Source organism: Kogia breviceps, chromosome 18, assembly GCF_026419965.1.
Source record: "Kogia breviceps isolate mKogBre1 chromosome 18, mKogBre1 haplotype 1, whole genome shotgun sequence".
Taxonomy (NCBI): domain Eukaryota; kingdom Metazoa; phylum Chordata; class Mammalia; order Artiodactyla; family Physeteridae; genus Kogia; species Kogia breviceps.
Genome location: NC_081327.1, coordinates 13,054,993 through 13,078,824, shown reverse-complemented (window position 1 = coordinate 13,078,824; position 23,832 = coordinate 13,054,993). Strand labels below are relative to the sequence as shown.

General features: G+C 47.4%; 1 protein-coding gene across 3 annotated transcripts in view; it reads left to right on the top strand.

Moving 5' to 3' along the window:
• The first annotated feature begins 1,573 nt into the window (after nucleotides 1-1,573).
• Nucleotides 1,574-23,832, top strand: part of SIPA1L3 (signal induced proliferation associated 1 like 3) — a 236,836-nt gene continuing 214,577 nt past the window's right edge. For 2 of the 3 annotated variants that reach the window (XM_067020260.1, XM_059044984.2), the window contains exon 1: nucleotides 1,574-2,136. The gene's annotated coding sequence lies outside the window, so the exon portion shown is untranslated. The remainder of the gene's footprint in view (nucleotides 2,137-23,832) is intronic. The other variant, XM_059044986.2, reaches the window with a different exon arrangement.

Genomic DNA, 23,832 nt, shown 5'->3' with positions numbered 1-23,832 from the left:
ATGAAACAACTTTTAAAAATGGACATGGTAAAAATATTCAAAACATACGAAGGAACATATACTGAAGAGAAAGTCACCTGTCCTGTTTCTCCTTCAGAAAGGTAACCCTGGTTGTGTCTTTCTCCAGGTGTTCTGTACACACACAAGCATGTATGTAAAAAATATTTTTCTTACACAAATGGTAGTATGCTATATACTTTTCTCACTTAATAATCTTAAAGATTAACTCATATTAAAACATACAGCTCTGTCTCATTTTTCAGCAGTTGTCAGCTGCAGTGTATTCCACTGTGTCGCTGAAGTACCATTTATTTATTTAAACTTCTGTTAATGGAAATTGGGCACTTTCCAACCTTTTGCTATAACCCATGCCACAAATGAATATCTTTGTTAATGCCTCAGAATTTTAATTGACTTAAATTTTAAAATTGAAGCAATGCAAATCTTTTATTCATGAAGCATAACTTATTTTAATATACTGGCTTAAATAAATTATTAAAATTAATTTCACCTGTTTCTTTTTAATGTAAATTTTAAAATTGCATATTTGGCTTGCATTATATTTATATTAGATAGTACTGCTTTAAATTATCACCGTCTGGTGGTGGTGTGGACTTTGCTCCTTGAGAGTAGGAACCCAATCTATCTTGATTTCTCCCGTGTCCTCATAATCACCCAACCTGGCATGAAGTACGTGCTTAATACATTTTTGTTGAATAAATGAGCAAATGAATGACCCTCTGCCCTCTCTCAGGAAGAAGAAATATATGCTTCCCAGCTCAAGTCTTACTGAGCATCTTCTTGGAAGGAAGATGAGGTGCGAAGGGTATTGACTGGGTTTTCTTGACCAGAGAACCTTGCAATTCTAGCCAGTTCCCTCGGTAACCCCTAGTTGAGTAGGAGTGGCAACATCCATTTTTTGAAAAAAAGGGTCGGATCCTTGATCATGCCAGCAGGTGGACTAAATTTGAACAAAATTTTCCAGGCATAAGTACTCAACAAACACTGGTTACCCTAAGAATGTGCGATAAAGGAATGAATGGTAGGTAACCGGGCCTCCAGGGCAACCCCCTGGGTGATGGTCATGAGACGCCCGTCGAAGGCAGAGCTCCGGAGCCGCCCAGTACGGGGAGAGGCGACCAGACCCGAATCCCAACGCATTCGGTCGTCCCAGCTCTCCGCGCCGGAGGGAAGAAGGCCGCCTCTTCAAGACCGGGGCCGCGCCTGTTACCTGCGACGACTGCACTCCCGACTAGGGACGGGCACGGCGTGTGTGGCGGCACTCAGAAGCTATGTGAAGGATCAGACCTAGAATAGGAGGGCCTGAGGAGCGACCTTGGGGATGCTGCGAGAGGACTCTGCCAACAGGACGGTTAGCTGCTCCTCAGCCCCGCGCCCGGCGGGCTGACCGAGGCGAGGGGAGTGAGCGCGCGTGCGCACTGGCGCGCGCCCGGTAGGAAAAAGCCCAGCGCGAGACCCCGCGCGCGCGCGCGCGTTCGAAAAGAAAAAAAGAAAAGTCCTCCCCGCGGGGGCCCGCGGCAATTTAGGCCGGAGTTGGCCTGCGAGCGCGCGTGCGCGAGCGCGCATAGACGCCCTTCTCCACGGCTCCCCTCGTTTGGGGGTCTAGCGCGCTGCTCCGCTATTCCCGCCTCTCCCGAGGCTCGCGCCCTCGGGGTAAGAATCTCGCGCTTTGTGGAGAGGGAGGAAAAGGGTCCACTGAAGGAAGGGAGGAGGCGGACAGGGCTTGGAAAAAGAAAAACCGCCCTTGCCGAGTGAGGAGCGCGGTCAACGGGCTGGAATCTGCAGAAGACACGCCTCCATCCCTCACGCCCCTCGGGGCTGCGGAAGTACTCTGGAGACTCCAGAGGCACGGAGGCGACAGGTGGACTACCGTTCCCAGAAGGCGGCGCGACCCCGCGCCTACAGCTCCCGGCAGCTTCTGCGCACCAGGCCTTTTTCAGCTTGCTGCCGCCTAGGGCGAAACTACAGTTCCCAGGAGGCGTCGCGCGAAGCGGCTTGGAAGTGGGCAGCCTGGAAGTCACTCGGGCCACAGGAGCTGGCGGCGTCTCCAGCAAGCGGCGCGGATCTGGATACCGTGGTCGTGGGGCCCGCTGGGCGGGCAGCCGGGACGCCCAGGTATGTGGCTCCGGGTGCAGGGTCGGCCTCGCGCAAGGGTGGTGGGGAATCGGTGTCCCCTCAGACCCCGAGGGTCAGCGCGAGCGGGCGACTGGGCGGACGGCCGGGTGTGGGCACCGGTTGTTGGGGGCGGCGGCGGCGGCGGCGGGACTCTAGCCCTCCGGACCTGGCCGGTCTCTTGCCCGCATGCTTCAACTTTCCAGACGAGCTACCTGGAGCTGTTGCCGAAGAGCGTGGCATGGGAGTCGGGTAGCAGTGAGCTCGGGTCCTGGCTCTGCCACTCTGGAGGTGCGATATAGGGAAACCGCGCCGAACCTCAGTTTCCCCTTTCAGTCTAACCGGGGAAGAATAGTGTCTGTCTTTTGTTGGGAATCCTGTTGAAATGTTGAGATCTGGTGAATAAAGCATTTGGCACATAGAAGGCACTTATTACGTGTTTGCGTTATTGTTCGCTCCCAAGAAATGGGGTGAAGGTATTATCGACCGAATGTGGTAAGTTGAGGGTGAGCCGAGTCCATAATTAGCCCTCAACGCAGGGTGGCTGCTGTTAACTGAAATTATTTTGTTTAAGAGCTTTGGTTTGGGAGGCAGAGCCAAGTTCAACCGTTAGGTTCTACCATTTACTAGCTGTGTGACCTTGAGCGACAGACTTCACTGCTCTGTGCCTTCGTTTCTCTGTCTATAAAATGGGATTTTAATAGCAGCCACCTCGTAGAGTCGTTTTGAGGATGCAATGAGAATACCATTTGTGAAGTGCTTAGAGCAGCAGCTGGCACATGGTCAGCATTTAATAAATGGTACCATTTATTCAGCGTTTTCCCAGTTTCTCAGAGACCCCCCTGAGGGTGGGGCTCTGGCTGTAGTGTTGGTCTTCCAGTGGGCCAGACTCAAAACTGGTCTGATTGACTTCTCCTGCGGCCTCAGGTTCCATCTATGTAAAATGGGGTAACAATATCAGCCTCAGAGAGTTGTAAGAATTTGCTGAGATTGTATTCCTAGTCCAGAGCCATCTCTCACTAAGTAGCAGCTCTTATATGTTATAATTGTTCTTCTTCAGTGTTCTCCATCTGGCCCAGAGACTGCCTAACTGTGGTGGGATGTGACGTGACAGCCCTGAGCTACCCCACATGTTCACTCCCAGCCTCAGTGTCCCACCTGTGAAATGGTAGTCATAGGACATTTGTGCTAGGGTTGTTTTGATGATCCCAGGAGATAATTCATATTTAGTGTTCAGCACAGGGCCAGGTGCATAGTAAGCACTTAATAAACATGTCTTGTTTTTCTTGATAGGCCTTTGCTGCTTATGTTTGTATTTACAGGGCAGAGCAGGGACAAGGTTAATGTCTCCCCCCTGCCACTGCCCCAGTTTTTATTCACCAGAGGTTAAATTGTGGAACATACTGCAGTATAATGGCCTGAGAAGAAATGGTACTGACTTGCTATCAACAGCCCCCTGCTCAGCTCTCACACGCTCCTCCCCGCAAGCCAACACATTCACTTTAGTGCATTATGTACTGTACCACTGCTGCCAGCACTTGACTCTGTCTCAAAGCCCTATTAGCACCCTCAGCTCCAGTTCCAGATGTGGAGCCTGTGCTCCTTGATGTCCTCTGGTGACTGTCCCCTTGGGTACCATGAACTCAAAATGTTCAACCTAAACTCCTTTTCCTCTCAGACCCAGTAGTCACCATCTTGGCAAATGGGCCAAGCCAGAAACTTGGGAGTTGCTCTTCTCCCCCAGGCTTCCCAGGTCTAATTGATTGGCAAGAAGGATGGAGCTGTCTTATTTCATAGCAACCATTTCATTGGCCCTTCTTGATCTCCCATCTTGTGGGCACTGAAATTCTCCCTTGGCCACTGAATATGGACTTTTCCAACAAGGTTGAGTTGTTTCTTTAAAGTCACCAAGGATTGAAGTATGTGAAACATTGTATTCATAGGGTGCCGAGAAGGCACCATGGACTTGGCCAGATTGCAATGGCCACAAGTCGGGAGTAAAGCCCTGGCTTTCAGGGGGCCCATGTCTACAGTTTTAGCCTGGCAAAGCTCGGCTGAGTCGCTAAATTTCTTTCTGAAAAGTTACACCCTGTCAGCGGCTTAGAATATCCTCTGTGGGAAGGGCCATCCTGAGCATTTGGGGACGTAGCATACATACCAGGGAAGAGGCTGCGCAGGGGATTCATTAGCTCACTGTTTAGGGTGAGTCTGTTGTCAGATCTTTCATAGTAATTTCACTTGGAGATGGGAACCGGTGGTCTCAAATTTGTGCTGACCACTAAATTTGCCTGAGTGCTTTTTTATTATTTATTTATTTATTAAGTTAATTAATTAATCATTTATGGCCGCACCGCAGGGCTTGCCAGGATCTTAGTTCCCCGACCAGGGATCGAACCAGGGCCTGGGCAGTGAAAGCGCCGAGTCCTAACCTGGACTGCCAGGGAATTCCCCCTAAGTGCTTTTTTAAATCTGAGGAAATAAAGCAATGACTTAAAAAAATCTTGGTCTTAATTGTTAGTGACAACAGCATGTGGGTTTTTTAGCAGTCTGTGTGGAATGGCCAGAGTTAAACATGAGCCTGTTTTTCAGACATTGCAGTTGTTAGGTGGTAAATCAAAAATGGAATTTAGAATGTGCAGTGGTTGGCGCCTTTTTTTTCCCTGTAAAAGGTATTTTGCGGTCATATTTCAAACTTTGGTGTAAAAAAATGACACAGGTTATGATAACAGCTTAACCTTGTTATGTGTTTAATTCCCCAAATCTAAATTAAATGTCTGTATGTTTTAATAAAATAATTGAACAGTCATTTCCTCTTAAGTAAAGGGTTTGTTTTTAGCCGTTAGAATGAGATGCTATTGGACCAGTTTGTGCATTTGTGCTTTCTTTAAGACTGACACTGCTGTTTCTTAGAACCGCTCTGGTCACGGCTTTAATTTGTGTATGTGTGTGAATTGGTTGAATTTGGCTTTTAAAAAGTTATGCGGAGATATACGTGCTCATAGTAACATGTCAATACAGAGATACGTAAGGAAAACAATAGGTGCCACCCTCCACTCCAAAATCCCATCCCCCGAAGACAAGCATTTATTCAGACAATGAGTATTTACTGAGTATCCAATGTCAGGTTTTGGAGATGTCTGAGAGAACCAAGTAGATTCTCTGTCCTTGGAAATTCGGGTAGATGCTCTCACTTACCTCTTTCTATACTTATATGGATATATGTATGCAAATATTGACTGTTTTCTTCCTTCTCCCTCACCACTCCCCAAAAAAGGAGGGATCAAAACACACATATTTGTAACTTGATTTTTAAAATATTTGATAGGGCCTATCTCTTCAAGTCATTACATACAGATCTGAATCATTAAAATATATATATATATATATAATTTATTTATTTGGCTGCACCGGGTCTTAGTTGCAGCATGTGGGATCTTTAGTTGCGGCGTGCGGAATCTTTTAGTTGCGGCATGAGAACTCTTAGTTGCAGCATGTGGGATCTAGTTCCCCAAACAGGGATCGAACCCAGGCCCCCTGCACTGGGAGTGCGGCTTCTAAGCCACTGAACCACGAGGGAAGTCCCTGACTCATTCTTTTTAACAGGTAGACACGCATTCTTCAGTGTGGACAGACCATGCTCCACACCACCGTCTCCCTATTGCTGGACATTTAAGTTGTTTCTGGGATTTCTTTTACATTCACAAACACACATCCAGTAAGCATTCTGGTACATAGTCAGTATAGCCTAGTGGCTAAAAGCATAAACTCTGGACAGTGAACAAGACAGACAAGATCCTTGCTCTCCTAGGGTTTACATTCTAGCTGAGGGGACACAACAATAAACAAGGTAACTTCAGGTAATTTTAATTTCAGATGGAGGAAATAACAGGGTGGGGGGATGGAGAGAGGGGTTGGGGCAGACTGGTGGTGTGGAAGGGATTTTTTTTTTAAATAAAGTATGCTTTCCTCTTCAAATTTTTTTAATGTTTATATTTTATTTTATTATTTTTATGACTGCATCCGGTCTTTGTTGCAGCACGCGGGCTCTTCGTTGCGGCACATGGACTTCTCTCTAGTTGTGGCACACGGACTCCCTAGTTGAGGCACGTGAGCTCAGTAGTTGCAGTGCGTGGGCTTAGTTGCCCCGCAGCATCTTAGTTCCCCGACCGGGGATCGAACCCGAGTCCCCTGCATTGGAAGGCAGATTCTTTACCACTGGATCACCAGGGAAGTCCCAGGGATGGGTACTTTAGCTTGTGTGGCCCGGAAAGGCCTCCCAGGCCTTTCTGAAGGGGAGTCACGTGAGCTGAGACCTGAATGAGCAAGAGGCACCAGCTGTGCCAGGAGCTGGGTGGGAAGACCATTTCCAGGCAGAGGGAACAGCAAGTGCAAAGGCTCAGATGTGAGAATGAGTTTGCTACAAAAACAGTATCGTTCCGCCTGGAGAAGAGTGAATTCCCATTGTTCAAGTTCACACTACTTTAATTTTTGTAAAATAATAATAATGATGATAATAGCAGCTAACATTTCCTAGTACTTTACTCTGTACTTGGTGCTCTTCTAAGCATTTCACACTTTTCCTCAGTTAAGCATTAAAGAGTCCGGGGAAGATAACTCACTTTACAGATGAGGAAGCTGACTCCAGGGTCCAGGCTCTTCACCCATATGCCAAACTCTTCCCAGGCCCTCTTTAGTAGGCTGAGGCAAGTTTAAGAAGTGGATGCAGCATTTCCTTTCCATGTCGTTTCACATGCAAAGCACTGTGGACTATATTTAGTACCTCATTCATGTGGCAGCAGGAGTGGTCTGGGGATGTGGCACCGTTTCCACTGACAGTGAGACACGATGGGGTCAGTTTCTGTTGGGATGTTTAATTGGTTGTTTCAAAACTGAAGGCCCTTCAGCAGAACTTGTCCTCAAATAAAACAAGGTTGACTGCGTGGCTACCACACCAGATGCAAGTTAGCAAGAAATGAGGTGTGGTGTCGAAGGAGAGTGAACAAGGCAGTGTCCATTTGGGTGAGCTTTGCAAGAGGACTTGGGCCAGCCAGGGAAAGAGTGTTTCTAAGCACCAGACTAGCTTTATGGACTGTTAAAGTATGAAAATACAGTCCAGTAATTAAGGTGGTGATGCCTGGCCCTGCAGGGGCTCTGGGGCCCTGTTCCAGCCACCATGACTGTGTCCATTTTGATTTGGTGTAGCTTTGACCTTAAGGGTTGTGCAGTATTTTGAATGAAGGGCAGGCCTGGTTAGATGTGAGGATGGCAGTGGTTGCTTTTAAGACCAGGAAAAGTATGGAGAGCATCTTTCATCCATCCATCTATGAAACATTTTTCTCTACCCAGCCTATGTGCCAGGCACCATGCTAGACACTGACAGTATGAAGTCAAAAAAGAAGACTCTGGTTCTCAAGGGTCTGCACCAGTACTGTCCATTAGAAATATAATGCGAGCCACCAATGTGAGCCATATACATAATTTAAGATTTTATGGGGAATCACATTTAAAAGAGTAAAAAAGAAACAGGAAATTGATTTTAATAATATTTTTTATTTAGTCAAAATAGTATCATTTTGGACTTCCCTGGTGGTCCAGTGGTTAAGACTGTGCTTCCAGTGCAGAGGTCACGGTTTCGATACCTGGTCAGGGAACTAAGATCCGTGTGGCATGGCCAAAAAAAAAAAAAAAACCCACCATCATTTCAACATGTAGTCAGTATAAAAATTATTGAGATATTTTACATTCTTTTTTTTTCACATTAAATCTTCAAAATACAATGTGTATTTTACACCTTCAGCATCTCCATTTGTACTGGCCACATTTCAAATGCTCGGTAGCCACATGTATTGGACAGTGTGGACCTAGGGTCTGAGACTCATACCCTAGGTGATAGGTCAAAGATGCCATCCCTGTTTTATCTTGGTGAATAAGGGCAGATTAGTGATGAAAAGCATATTTATCATAGGCAGGGGTAGCTAAACTCACAGCTGTCATCCACAAAAGGCACCTTCTGGGCCTGGCAGCGTGCTTAGCGCGTGTGACCTGTGTTCTGAGGTGGCAGGGACTCTGATCCATCCCCTCTCTACAGATGAAGAAGCTGAGGTCTGGCAACGAGAGGCCACTTGCTCACGGTTAGGAAGTGATGGAGGCAGAATTTGAACTCAGGTGCATACTCTTAAATCTCTTCAATCTCTGTTGTATATGTTGTGTTCGTGTTTGTTTGAGGGTTTGAGGGATGGGGTCTGAGCTTTGAGCCACAAAAACCATAGGAAGGACTCATCACACAAAATGTATTCCCAGAGTTTGTCAGCATCGATCCTCGAGTTTTATATTGGTGCTGGAGTGCTCGTTTAGACCTGAGTGTCTGGCTGATCCCCTCCTTACGATGAGCTCGAGGTTTTCTGGGAACAGGTCTTCACTTCCCAGGAAGGAGAACGGTCTTTGGGCAGGACGGTGGGCAGGGTGAGTGAAGGAAACGAGAAAAGGATGCAGCCAACTGAAAGCCCGTTCTAAGCAAGCAGCTTATTTGGGTGTGAAGCCTCTCTTTTGTCTGCCTCCTGTGGGAGCTGTGTGGCCTTTTCCTGTGAGCTCAGTGACAGCAGAGTTTACCCAGTGTGTGAATCTCGCCCTTGCTCTGATCCAGAGGCATTGCTGGGTTGGGGGATAGCGGTAAGGGGACTCTTTCATCTATGGGAGTCATTGTTCTAGACCTTTAATTACTCTCTTGGTTCGGGGTTCCCCATCTCAGGAGCAAGGAGTGCTTGTTTCTCCTACTCAGACAAGGCAGGTGCTGGAGATTCTGAGTCTGTTCATGTCCTCAGGTGGTTGACCTGGTGCCAGCCCCTGTTTCCAGGTGGTAATTCATGAGAGCTTTAACCTCGTAACCACTCTTATCTCCTACTGCTGGACAGTGCCTGGCATGTAAAAGATGCTAAGTGTCTGTTGGCTGAATTATTGATACGACCCAGCATTCATTGAGCTCTTACTGTGTACAAGGTACTGCTCTGAGTGCTTTTCATGTAATAGCTCACTTAATCCTCATAACTACTCCATGGTGTAGGTACTCTTATTATTCACATTTCCTATGTAAAGAAACTCAGATCTTGAGAAGTGCAAATCACAAAGCTGGTGCGTGTCAAAGTCAGGATTCAAATCCAAGCCAAGTCCAGGCTCTTAGACGCTCATTCTGCGGTCTCTCTGTGGACGACAGACAACTGAATGGGGTGAGCAAGCAAGACCACACTGACTAGTTGCAGCCTCTCTGTTCCACGTGTGGTCTCTGATCTCCTGGTCCAGGGTAGCCCCGCAGCAAGTCTCAGGCCCCTTTGGGCCTGGAGGCTTGACCATCACTCTGGGTGTGGGGTTTTTCTGTGATTTTGGAACCTACACTTCCCCTTTCTTTATTTTTTTAATATTTTTTTGGCTGTGTTGCATGACATGTTGGGTCTTAGTTCCCTGACCAGGGATTGAACCTGCACCCCCTGCCTTGGAAGCGCAGAGTCTTAACCCCTGAACTACCAGGGAAGTCACCCTTTTAAATAACAAAAACGCGCTGGATATTTGACATTATTAAGGAATTCTTGTTAATTTTTTAGTTGTGATAATGATACTGTGGTTCTGCTTAAGAAAAAGTCCTTATCTTTAAGACTTACATTCGTTTTTTTATAAATTTATTTTATTTTTGGCTGCGTTGCGTCTTCGTTGCGGTGCGCGGGCTTCTCATTGCGGTGGCTTCTCTTGTTGTGGAGCACGGGCTCTAGACGCATGGGCTTCAGTAGTTGTGGCACATGGGCTCAGTAGTTGTGGCTCGCAGGGGCTAGAGTGCAGGCTCAGTAGTTGTGGTGCACAGGCTTAGTTGCTCTGCAGCATGTGGGATCTTGCCAGACCAGGGTTCGAACCCGTGTCCCCTGCATTGGCAGGCAGATTCTTAACCACTGCGCCACCAGGGAAGCCAAGACTTATATTCTGAAATACCTGTGAACTGTTAAGACATCTGAGATTTGCTTCAAAATAATATGGATGGGCAGGGAGTGGAGGGGGCCAAGTGTATGGACGAGTAAAGAGATAAAGGAAGATTGGCCATGAGGTGATTCTGTTGAAGCTGGCTGGAGGAGGTTTATTATACTCTTCTTTTCACCTTTGTGTGCTTGAAACATCTCACCATGAAAAGTTAGAAGCAAGTATAACAAATTTCACTGAGCGTTTGTGTGTTTCAAGCTCGAGTGTAGTATGGAGGAATTCCCTGCCTCTGCCCAGTTAAAGGATTTTTGTTTTTTCTTTTCATCATACGAGTCAATACTTGGCTCAAAGCTTTGGAAACCCTTTTGGTAAAGCAGCATCCGGCCACAGCAAGGGCATCAGCGAGCCTGCAGAGGCCACACGCTTCCCCAGCTGCTCTGAGTACTGACCACGAGGGTGCTGGTTCTCTGAGTCAGTTTGCAGAAGTCCCTCTTCCCTGAGATCTGGTTCCCTCCAGCACCTGACCGTGGGGCGCCTCCCACATTTTTTCCGAAGACGTGTTCCAGCAGGAGGCCTCAGATCCTCCTCCCATCCTCCCCTCAGGACAGCCGTGCGCAGATCCTTCCTCTGATGTGTCTTTGTCAGGGCCTCACATGGAACCAGAATCCAGCATTTGGTTTGCCTCCAGCCCTGCAGCGGGAGGCAGGGAAAGTGCCCCCTTTCAGTTCTGACTTTTGACTTTTGACAAAGCTGCAAGATGCAGCATGTGCCAGTGCCGTGGACCTGATGATATTTCTCATCAAGCCAGCAGATAAAACTCCTTGACAACAAACGTTCACTCCGCCCCCCACCCCCCCCACATCAAGTGGAGACTCCTGTTGCATTTGTTCTTTTGGGGTCTCTAACTGAACAGCAAGTCAGTGCGGGGCAGAAATCCTTGTGTGAAAGTGGCAGGAAAAGAGGGCACCCTCATTTGGGGGTTTCTGCTTGGGGTTTGCTTGCTAGATGGGTAGCAATGGTTGATGTGAACAGGAGCTCGGCACTGATCCTCCCCGAGGCTGGCGGCATTTGTTCTGATGCTTAGCTCTTTATACCACGCTCTTGGTTTGAGGGGAGGAAGGCAGGCGAAGTCCTGCAGCCCCTCCGGCTCCCTCAAGCATCTGCCTCCAGCACCCTCATCAGTTCTGCCTTTCCTTTTCCTTCATAGGCTCTGAGGTACATCCAGCATGGAGAGAACATAAGGATCACTGTCACCAGTTTAGGCAGCTTGCTTTTTCCAGGTTTCCCAGTAGAGACCTGGCACATGGTGGATCTGAGGCTGGCAAACCCCAAACACTGACACTGATTCTGAGTTTTTATTTATTTATTTATTTTTATTTTATTTTGGCTGCGCTGAGTCTTTGTCGCGGTGTGCAGGCTCTTCACTGCGGTGCGTGGGCTCCAGAGCGCTGGGCTGAGTAGTTGTGGCGCGTGGGCTTAATTGCCCCGTGGCATATGGGATCTTAGTTCCCCGACCAGGGATCGAACCCGTGTCCCCTGCATTGGAAAGCGGATTCTTAACCACTGGACCACCAGGGAAGTCCCTGACTTTTAAACTTACTCATTCAACATGTATTCATTCACCCAGCTGAATGCTCTTCTAGGTACTAGGTTTATAGCAGTGAGCAAGGCAGTTGTACAAGGCTTCTCCCCTTCCGGGGCTCTCATTCAAGTGGGGAATTAAGACAGTAAACAGATAAATAAGAGGTATACTGTGTTAGATGGTAATAAATGCTAAGCAGAAGAAATTAAGAAAAGGGATGTGAGGTTTTAGGGTGGAGGGTGTTGAAATTTTAGACAGGGTGGCCAGGGATGGCCTCCCTGGGAGGTGGCTTGAGTTCCTGCCTAAAGGAGTTGAGGCAGTGTGAGCAGTGGAGGTTTCTGGGCAGAGGGAGCAGCCAATGCAAAAGCCCTGAGACAGTGGCTAAGATCAGAGTGTAGGAGGATAGAGTGGGAGGGCATGAGGGCAGAGAGGTGTCGAGTTTGCATCTAGTGCAGTCTTGTCTTTTCTCTGAGATGGGCCATGTTGCAGGGTTGATTGAGTTATTGAGAAAGTTGTGTCAGCTGGTATGCCTTTGGCTGCAAACGGTAGTTTTTTTTTGTGTGTGTGTGTGGTATGCGGGCCTCACTGTTGTGGCCTCTCCCATTGCGGAGCACAGGCTCCGGATGCGCAGGCTCAGCGGCCATGGCTCACGGGCCCAGCCGCTCCGCGGTATGTGGGATCTTCCCAGACCGGGGCACGAACCTGTGTCCCCTGCATCGGCAGGAGGATTCTCAACCACTGCGCCACCAGGGAAGCCCGCAAACAGTAGTTAAAAGCAACAACAGCAGCAGCAAATAGGTCATTTATACAATGTCTACTGTATGCTAAGCACTGTGCTAGGCGCTTCCCACAAAGTGACTCATTTAAGCCTCCCAACAACGCTGTAAGTATGCTTGTTATTCCCCTTTTGCAGATGAGGCAACTAAATTTAAATAACTTGCCCAACAGCTAGACAGTGGTGGTGACAGGATTTGGATCCTGGGAACCTGACTCCAGAGGCCACACTCTGAACATTTTATCAGTTTGCGCTACTGCAGTGGTGCTCAAACCTGAGCAGGCTCCGGAGTCCCCTGGGGGGCTTGTTAAAACACATATTGCTGGGGCCCCACCCAGTATCTCTGATTCAGTAGGTCTGGCTTGAGAATTTGCATTTCTAACAAGTCCCCCGGTGATACTGGTGCTCCTGGGCCTGGGAACACATTTTGAGAACTGCGGATCTACTATAATTAGGAAGCCCAAGTGAAACTGGCCTGAAATCAGGAGTTTACGATCTGTAACAAGCCCATAGATAGGCAGCACCAGGGTAGAATAATTAAGCAGTTCCACAATGCTTGTAAGAAGTCCAGCCCTCTCTACTATCCTTGGTGTGTCTTCTGTGTCCTCAGGATGTCCTCGTGGCCACAGGATGACTGTCACAGCTCCGGTCATCACACCCTGACAAGGCTATATCCAGCAGCAGAAAGAGGGCATCTCTCACTGTGTCTCTCTTAGCAGCATGGAAACCTTTCAAAGACACCCCGCCTCCCAGATTCCCCTCATATCTCATTGGCCAGCATTGTGACACATGACCATGCTTGGGCAAATCACAGGCGAGGGCCAGTCAGGACCTTGGGGCTAAAAGCATCCTCACCTGAAGCACAGGACTGCCGGAAAGAGTGCTGCTACAGGAATAAACTTGGAGTACTATTTAGGAAAAGACTGGGAGAGGGGTATGGATATTGAGTAGGCAAACAATTGCATCTGCTACAGAAGTTAGGGAAACAAAGTGGAAGCATAGTACCTATATGTTTTTGTGTCATTGTCCTTACCAACTTCATTTTGTAATTACCTGATTCAGGACATAGCTTTTTGTTCTCTAATCATTTCCACCTCCAAGAATATGTATATAGAGTCCCTGTATCATAGGAGTTCTTGGTCTTGTCAAGAAACCAAATATATTATCTGAACATTCAGAGAAACCCAAGCTGGATGACGAGGCAGCAGTCTGAGGGGCAGTGTGCATGGTCCATGAGCGCACTCAGTCTGCTCAGAGACTCTTGGATCTCCTCTCTCTGCTGCTGACCAGTTCCTATTCAAGGTACTCCTCAAAGAGGCTCAGTTTCCCCCTTTGAGGACTGCCTTGTAGGGTGGTTGTGAGGATGAAAGAATAGGATGCAGGGAGTTCCCTGGCAGTCCAGTGGTTAGGACTCAGCACTTTCACTGCTGGGGCCTGGGTTCAATCCCTGGTTGGGGTACTAAGATTCCACAAGCTGGCGCAGTGCCAAAAACAAAAGATGTGGGTCAGGTGCTTACCCCCAGTAACTGGCTCACCGGTGGTAAGTGCTCAAGAATGTGGCCCCTCTGGGCATATGCCCAGAGAAAACCATTATTCAAAAAGATACATCTACCCCAATGTTCATTGCAGCACTGCTTACAATAGCCAGGTCATGGAAGCAACCTAAATGCCCATTGACAGACAAATGGATAAAGTAGATGTGGTACATATATACAATGGAATATTAGTCAGCCATAAAAAGGAATGAAATTGGGTCATTTGTAGAGACATGGATGGGCCTAGAGACTGTCATACAGAGTGAAATAACTCAGAAAGAGAAAAACAAATATCGTGTATTAATGCATATATGTGGAATCTAGAAAAATGGTACAGATGAACCAGTTTGCAAGGCAGAAATAGAGACACAGATGTAGAGAACAAACGTATGGATACTAAGGGGGGAAAGTGGCAGGGGTGGTGGTGGTGGTGGGATGAATTGGGAGATTGGGATTGACATGTATACACTAATATGTATAAAATAGATAACTAATAAGAACCTGCTGTATAAAAAAATAAAATTTTAAGAAATGGCAAAAAAAATTTTTTTTCTTGGAATTAAAAAAAAAAAGAATGTGGCCCCTGCTATTAATATATTAAATGTGACATTAATTGAACAGTTATAATTTAATAATACTACCCTCTCCTCCCAACAACACATGAAAGTGACCGTTCATTTTTCAGACTGGCATTTCCTGTGGGTGCCCTTTGCTACTGCTTATGGACCCAGTGTAAAGCCATTGCCCTGCAGGACTGCCAAGGGACTGAGGAGTGAAGCACAGGTTGTGGAGCCAGACTACTTGGGCATAAGTCCTGGTTCCATCTCAGGCTCCCATGTGACCTTGGGCAAGCCACTAGCCTTGCAGTGCCTCGGTTTCCATATCTTTAAGGTGGTAATGGTACTGTCCTCCTGGGTTGTTGAGAGAGTTCAGTGCATTCAGGCACGTAAAGCATTTAGAGCACTGCAGCGCCGGGCCCACAGTGACCACTCAGTACACGTGCTGTATCTGTTGTTCTTTCAATATTTTGTGCCAGTTTATTCACAGGGAACTGTAAGCTCCCTGAGGGCAGGGTTTATGTGGTTTTTGTTTATCACTGTGTCCTCGTGCAGGACTCAGAGTAGATGTTTTGTATATTTTTTCTGTGGATGAAAGGAAGGGCAGTGAGTGTCGTTTTTTTTAATTCCCTTCAGCTGCCCAGAATTTAAACTCCATGACTATAATTACCCCGTTTTGAAGATAAAAGCTGAACCTGATAGAATCTGAGGGCAGCATGTGATAACTGCAGCTGGTGTTTATTGAGCATTTTTGTGCGTTAGGGCTAAGCGCTCACTCTGAGCTCTCACTGATACCCCATACTCTTCCCATTTTACGGATGAGGAAACTGAGGCCCAGTTGTGGGGACCTGTCTTTCCTCTTGAGAGGAGATGTAGTGCAGCGGTTAACAACTGGAAACCCAGAGTTGCTCTGCTTGGCTTAACCCTCTGCCTCACCACTTTCTTGCTGGGTAACCTTTAGCCTGTGACTTCTCTGTTCTTGAACTTTCTCTTATGTAAAATAGGCATGCTAATAGTGCTGACTTAGAGGGTGGCTGTGAGGGTTGGGGGAGGTAATTCACGTGAGGTGCTCAGAACAGTGTTTGTACCGAGTGAGCGTGGGTGGCAGGGTGCGGGGAGGGGGTTAGGGTTCTGGAGGCTGTTATTGTTAGGCAGAACCATTCTGTTGTGCTTCCCAAGCTGGCCGGAGGAGTCCAACAGCAGTGCTTAATCATTAAGCGACGCTGCCCCTGCGAGCTAGCTCCCCCATCTGCACGGGGAAAGGAGCCCACCTTTGGTTTTTGCGGCTGTGAATGAAGTGGGCAAGCCCAGGGCAGGGGATGATGTGGGCGCCGATCCAGCCCCGGCTCTGTCAGCGAACAGTTGGCCTGTTCCTGGATCCAAGGTAACCGACCAGCCGCCTTTGTTACCTTGAGCTTTCACTTAAGCCCATTCAGGCTCCTCAGACCACGTGTCTGATGAGTAAGGAGTCCTTTTATTTCCCTCCCCCACAGGGACCCTTGGCAAAACAGCCCTCTTTGGGAACTCGCCTGTTCGCAGAGACCAGCCATCTCTCGGGGAACTCTGGTGGCTGGCGTGTTGTTCTTGCGGCTGTTGAGTAAGTCGCTGTTAGAAGCTGGCACGGCAGGTTCCCGCTTCCGCATTCCAGACACCCTCAGCGGGCTGGGGGGAGGCACCACCCACCCGACGGGGAGGGTGAGGGCGGGGCGGCCTGCTGAGTGCGGGCAGGTGGACTTGGCCTGGACGGGACTGGAGCCGAGAGCCAGGAGCTCCCCTCATAGTCACCTGCCTACTTTGTGATCCAGGCTGTGCTCGGGACATCTTTCAGGTGAGTGGTGTTTGTTAAGTTTGGTAGTGACTTGTAGAGGAGAGGAAGTTAATAGTGTGTTTTCTCTTTTTGGGAATTAGACCCGTGGTTTTTTTTGTTTTCTTTTCCCCTCCTCTCCCATGAAATGTTTACCTGTCTGCTGCTAACTGTGAAGAAAGGGTGGGCGGAGCGTTGAGGGAGTGAGAAGGAAATGGAGGATATTTCTCCCCGGAGAAGGCATTGTGAATGTTGAGCTCCCAGGGGATGCAAACTTATGTACCAGTGGGGCATCCCAGCCTGGTACAGATGAGCTGTGTGGTCTCAGGAGAGTTCCTTTCCCTCTCTGGGCCTCAGTTTCCTCATCCGATGAAGTGAAAAATAGCAGTACCCACTCACCTTTCCAGTGAATCACCTGTGTAAAGTGCTCACAGCCTGGGCACAGAGTGGTGCTCAGTGTCAGCTGTTCCCGCCCCCAGCCCCCCAAATTCCCTGTCTGACCTTGTCTCTGACTTCTCAACTGCTACTGGCTGTACTCCAGCTACACTGGCCTCTTGCTGTTCCTGCCTCAGGGCCTTTGCCCTGGCTGTTCCCTCTGCCTGGAACACTTCCCTGGTATCCCCAAAGCTCCCACCCGCTTCGAGTCTCTGCTCAAATGTCACCTTCTCAGTGAGGCCTCTCTCCTCGTTAAACAGCACCTTCTCCATCACACTCTGGCCCTTTACTCTGCTTAGTTTTCTTCATGGCATGACCACTTGACTTGTTTATTATCCCCTCCTCCCCTACTGTAGCTCCAGGAAAGCACAGGTACTTCTTTCTCTCCTTGTAGAACAGTTCCTGGCATGTGGTAGGTGTGGGATAAACTGTTTTATGAGTGATTTTATGATGGTGTCAGAGGAAAGGTGGCTGTTCCTATCTGGGTTTTGAGGAGAATGTCAACATATCCTCAGATCTGCAACTGAGGGTGGGGCGGTGGCATGCACACACACACCCTATTGGTCACCCAGTGGTCCTCGGGCCTCCCTGCAGTGTCCGGCCCCCTGACTTCCCGTCTCTCAACCCCTCCTGTCTGTGCAGCCTGGGCCCTGGCAGTGGCATGGGTGCATGTGGCATGGAACAGACGGCCTTGGCGCTAGTGAGTGCAGAGGATGTGTGCAGGTTAGTTCAGGTGAGGAAGGCTTTATCAAAGACACCACACACACACACACACACACACACACACACACACACCCGTGTATATGGAAAGCTGACTTTATTATCAGGCCCTCTTGAGTGTTCCTGCAGTAGTGGGGGTCAGGGAATGCCTTGTAAATAAGAATTAACTGTCCAGGCAGAGTTTTTCGGTCTCCCCTGCTTTAAAAGGCAATAATTCTTGTTCTGGGGCTGAACAGGTTTTAATTAAATGGTGAACCTCCAAGAGTCTGTGTAATAGCTGACACCTCCTCATCTGTTTCCTCCTGGTGTCAGCAATCGATTCTGTAAAAATATCTTGGGCAGGGCTTCCCAAAGCTGCACAGAGCGAGCTCAGCAGCCCTCTCGGGTTTCTCCCAACAGCATGAGGTACTGAGGGACTGAGGTGTGTGCTGCCTTCACACACGTCATCACACCTCAGTGCCTGCTGCTACTAGAAGAATGTGCAGAGTGTCAGAGGAGCAGCTCCTACAACATCTGACTGTGTCCTTTGAGCTCCAGGTGCAGTGGTTTTGGAGTTGTGTCAGGGACCCTCTTGCACATAATGTTCAAGTCCCAGCACTGCCCGAGCTCTAGGCATAGCAGTTATGTTCACTAAACCTTGGTTTCCTTATCTGGAATATGGAAGTAATTAATAGTACCTGCCTTAAATGAGAAGTTAAAAGTGAGATGGGGTGACCTAGTTAGCAGTGTATCTAGTGTATTGAGCACTCACTAAATGGGGATAATAATTATTTTTATGAATTGGTTTCAAGCCCTTAAAATTTTTTTCCAGTCCCTTTTTTGTGGGCTCCTCTCTACCCCACCCCCATGTCAAGCATCCTCCCACAATCCTTCACCCATGGGAACAATCAAGTACTGTATGTATCTTTCCACATGATTTTCCATGGTTATATAATCCTATGGGGGAAATATTATCCTATAAGGGATAATATTGCTGTCAATTTCCCATATTTTGCTTTTCTTACATGGCAATACTGTGTGGAAATGCCTCCAGGTTCTCAGGGTAATGCTCGAATTTGCTCTTTTTAAGGGCTGTGTAACACATGGAGGTGTGGGTGTACCATAATTTATTTGACCTGGCTGTTACTGATGTCCATTCCTTTTGTTTCTAGTTGTTTTTTTTCCCTCCGAATTATTATTTTTATAGATAGCTTTTAAAAATTAGATTGCAGACATCCAGTCAGCTTAGCCACTTTGTTAAGCTCTAAGCCTTTGAGAATGAATAGGAAGTAGCATTAGTATAATGAGGCCTCTTGCCCAGATAGGAGATGTATTTTATGAGGGTTCTCACCAGGTCCAGCACAATGTTGAACCACGTACTTTATTATTTTATTTTATTTTATTTTTTAATTACTTATTTATTTGGTTGCATGGGGTCTTATTTGTGGCAGGTGGGCTCCTTAGTTGCAGCTCGCCAGCTCCTTAGTTGTAGCACATGGGCTACTTAGTTGCAGCTCCAGGGCTCCTTAGTTGTGGCTTTCCAGCTCTTTATTTGCAGCACATGGGCTCCTTAGTTGCGGCATGCGGGCTTCTTAGTTGTGGCATGTGAACTCTTAGTCGTGGCATGCATGTGGGATCTAGTTCCCTGACCAGGGATCAAACCCGGACCCCCTGCATTGGGAGTGCGGAGTCTTATCCACTGCGCCACCAGGGAAGTCCCTGAACCATCAACTTTAAATGCTTTTTAATTACAAAAGTGATTAATAGATTCCGTACGCTTAATACAGATTAGTTGTGCTTAATGAGTACTTATTGCCAAATAAGAGAGAGAAAACTTCAAGTTTTTTCCTATTAACAACCTTCATTGGAAATCAAAACATGCGAGAGGAGTTTGTGATCTATTGGCAAGTTTCTTTTTTAGGTGGTACTTTAGTTAAGGAATATATTTGGCTTCCTGGAACTTGTGTAGTGGCATACCCACTTAGAGGTCTGTTTCAGTTCTCTGCTGCTATATAACAAGCAACCCCAAACTTAATGCCTTAAAATGACAGCAGTTTATTATTTCTCATGAATCTCTGATTGACTGAGGCTCGATGGCTCTTCTGCTGGTTTTTTTTTTTTTCCAGTATCTATTTATTTATTTGGCTGCCCCGGGTCTTATTTGTGGCATGTGGGATCTTTAGTTGAGACGTGCAGGCTTTTCACTTGTGGCATGTGGACTCTCTTAGTTGCGGCATGCATGTGGGATCTAGTTCCCCGACCAGGGGTCGAACCTGGGCCCCGTGCATTGGGAGTGCGGAATCTTAGCCACTGGACCACTGGAGAAGTCTCTCTTCTGCTGGTTTTGATTGGGGTCTCTCGTGTGGCTGGAGTCAGAAGATGGATGGGCTGGAATATGCTCAAGATGGTTTTACTCACATGGCACCTTGGAGATGGCTGGACCCCTCTCTCTAGTCTCAGAACCTCTCCTTCCACGTGGTCTTGCCACCCAGTAGCTGGATTTAGAACATGGCAGCCCAGGGCTTCCTATACCTTCTTATGGTGCAGGTCCAGAACTGACCCAGCATCAGCCCAGATTCAGTGTGGGAAGGAAGACGGAAGACTTGAATTCTGGAAGGTGGGGCCTATTGGGGCCCATCTTTGGAGACCACCACAGCCTTTGTTTTCTTACATAAGGAGAGGTGTAGAGGTCATCAGGACCAGGTGGTGCTGCAGTGTAGCATCTCCATTGCCCCAGGCTCCTGTTTATCTGCATTGCTGCCCTTAGCCTAGTAGTGATAAGAAGGCCGCCCTGTCTCCAGCCCCACATCCTATTACAGGCAGAAAGAAGCAAAGTTCTGAGGAAAGAAATAGCACCTCTGTCAGGAAACCAAAGCCTTCCCTGAAATCCTTAGCAGACTTTTACTTCCGTCTCTTTGGCTAGAACTTTGTGACAAGACCACCCCTTGCCAAAGGAAGTCTCGGAAATGCAATTTTTAAGCTGTGCTTATTACCACCCCTGACAGAGGGTCAGTTAAGGAAGCAGCGAGGAGCAAGGACATGCTGGGTAGGCATCTAGGATTGGTGTGTTCAGACAGCCAAAGACATGATGGGTAAACTGAGGCAGCGTGCATTCATTTATCAACCGTTTAGTAAGTACCTGGAATGGGTGAGGCACTGGGCTTCTTACACAGGCCACAAGGTTCAGAGAAGTGGACACAGTTGGTGCTAAAACTGACCAGGATCATTTGCCGGTCTGGACCAGATAACTGCTCAGCTCTTGTCTCCCATGTAGATGTTTGGAGTTAGACTAAAGTTCATAGCAATAGCCAATCTCAGTAAGGGTTTAATTTGTGAAGAGGAACTATGAACCAACTCATTTAAACTAATGGCCCAGTGAAGTAGGCACTGTTATCGTCACCCCCTTTTCAGAAGCAGAAACAGAGGTACAGAGAAATTAAATAACCTGCCATACAGCTAAGGAGTAGTAGAGTCGACAGGCAGTCTCTGGTGGTCAGGCTCAAGAGTGTGTACCAAACCGCTGCGCTCTACTGCTCTAGTTTGTTTATTACAAGAAACGATTCTTCTTGAAAGAATATGTAAGTGACAGCAGAACAAAACATGAGATAGAAACCATTTACTACTCCATCCCTCACTCCTGCTTCCTGCCTCATTGGTCTTATCTGTCAGTAACCTGGTATATGTTCTTTCTCACTTCTTTGTAAATGCATTCCGTTTTTTTAAAGACGGACTTTGGACACACAGAATCAGATTAATCATAATCCTTGGTGCATGATACAATGGTGTTTTTAGTCTGAACAAAAACATCTATTACAATGAATAGCCTTTAACCTACTACCTGCCCAAGAACTAGAAGATTACCTACCAATAACTTACATGAAACTGTGATATTTCCCATCCAATCCCCAGTCTACTCTCCCAGGGGTGACCACCATCTTGAATTTTATGTTTATCATTCTTTGTCTTAAAATAATTATTTTTGAACTTTTACAAATGATATCGTTGTCTTCTGGGACTTGTAATTTTCAGTTAATACTGTGATTGATCCAGACCATTTGGTATAGTGGTATTTCATTTTTTACTGCTATGTAATAAACATGCCTATTATGTGTTGTTTACTCTACAGGTTCCCCCTCCCTCCCTTTTTTTTTCTTTTATAGTTTATTTGTTGAGAGAAGCCATGTCATTTGTCTTGTAGATTTTGTACAGTCTGTGTCTGGCTGATTGTATACCTGTGGTGATATTTAATGAGTTCTTCCGTCCCTGTGTTGCCTATGAATGGGTAGTTGGATTCCGAGACTGGATCAGATTCATATTTGAGATGTACACACACACACGTGTGTGTGTTGCTGGTGTGTGTATATCCATTAGGGTGTGTAAAGCCTGTTGTCTCTTTCTGTGATGTTCTGTAGAGTTAACAACTGTAAACGACAGTTGCCTAGACCCATGCTTTCACTTGGGGTTTGCAAAAATTGCAAACATCCTCTTCATTTATTAGCTGGAATATTCCTCTAGAGAGAAACCTCCCTCATCTATTATTCAGTTATCCTGAGGGTACTGACTCTTTTGAACTTTTGTTTACATTAGAAATGAGTAGTGAACAATTGGGCTGGTGGTTTCTAATCGACTGGTTTTTCCTTCAGTGATTCCAATCTTCTGTCTTTGTTTTTATGTTCATTCATTTGTGATATTTACTGGTTTCTGCTACTGCCCCACGTCTGTCATGGATTTGGGAACAAACAGATGAGCCATGGTCACAGTCATCTCATTGTGTAGGCATGGCTGCCTCAGGCCTTACCTTTGACCAGGTGGAGCCCTATGTGCTTGTCAGTGTAACCAGGGAGAGTCGACTCTAGACTGCTGACATTTTCACTTTTTCCCCCTCTCTTTCCTGGCCATGTATTTTCAAACCTACAGCCTCTGGAGAGTTCCTGCTCTGTGCCAGGGGATTAAACCTTTATGCTTGGGGCAAGAGGTTTTCGAGCATTTGAATTTATTCTGATCTGAAACTCCATTCCTAGACAAAAGAACAATAAAGGGCTGTGCTCCATAGGAAAGGCCAGTCCTTCTAGTAGCCTGGCCAGGGCGAGCTCTGACCCGAGCCACTATTGTCTGGGTCATAAATTCTTAAGAGCGCAACACGCTTGAAATCATTTGGATGCCTTGGGATCAGTTACACACTATATACCTGAGGATTTTCTTTCCTTCTGGAGATTACAACACATTTATTCCCTCTGGGTGGGGAGAGAAGATTTGATGTGGAATGATGCAGAATTCCTTCATTCATTCAGTCAGTGACTTGTTCATTTGGCAAATATTTATTGAGCTTCACGTGTTCCAAGTGCTGGGGTCAGAGCCTGCGAAGGTCCATACTCTTGGAATTTATGTTCGCGTTGAAGGACACAGATGATAAAGTAGTAAACAAATTGATCGGATGTTGTACTTTCAGGTGGGGACGAATAATGCTCTGAAGTCACTGAAGCAGAATGTGAGAGGACACACCTGGTGGAAGGTGGAGGGGGGCTGTGGGAGGCTGGATAGCTGGGGTTCTTGGGGGAGAGCTTTGCCAGGGTAGTGGTATGTCCCCTGAGTCTGGGATGGTACAAAGGTGGCAGCCTTGTGAACGACCTGGGGGAAGAACCTTCCTGACAGAAGGAGCAGCGAGTGAAGAGGTGGGAGTGAGTTTGGTGCAGCAGGGAACAGCAGAGGACACAGCATGGCTGGAGCACAGGAGGATGGGGCCGGAGGATGGACAGGGATGAGAACTTGGTGGAGAATTTGGGTTTGATTCTGAGCGTCATGTCTCTCATTCCCTCTGGCTGCTGTGAGGAGCACAGATGGCAGAGGTGGGGGTGGAAGTGAAGTGATGAGGGTGGTCGCATGAGCAGAGGGGTGTGGTGCCAGACCTGAATGGTCTCATTGGTGCTGGAGAGAAGCGCACAGCTGGACAGAACTTGCCAGGGGATTGGTCAGAGTGGGCGGTGAGGGGGTGAAAGCTTTTCCAGGGGCTTTGGGCTTTGGTCTGCAGGTTTGGGTGGCAGTCATAACAGTCCCAGGCCCCCTTTAACGTGGGCTGAGGGTCCTACTCACACATGTCTCATTGAACCATCATTGCAGTAGACTCTAATTCCCCATTTCACACATGAGGACACTGAGGCCCAGGGAAGGGAAGCCCTTGATCCTTGTCACCCAGCTACTTGGGGCTGGGGTTGGGACCTGGCTAGCCCGACCCACAGTCTGACCTTGCTCCCCTTTTCTCTCACTGCATCCACAGCTGTTAATTCATTGTGTTGACACAGTCTGTGCCCAGGAGGAGCTGAATGTCAGTGTCCTACATTTATGAAATTGGGGTG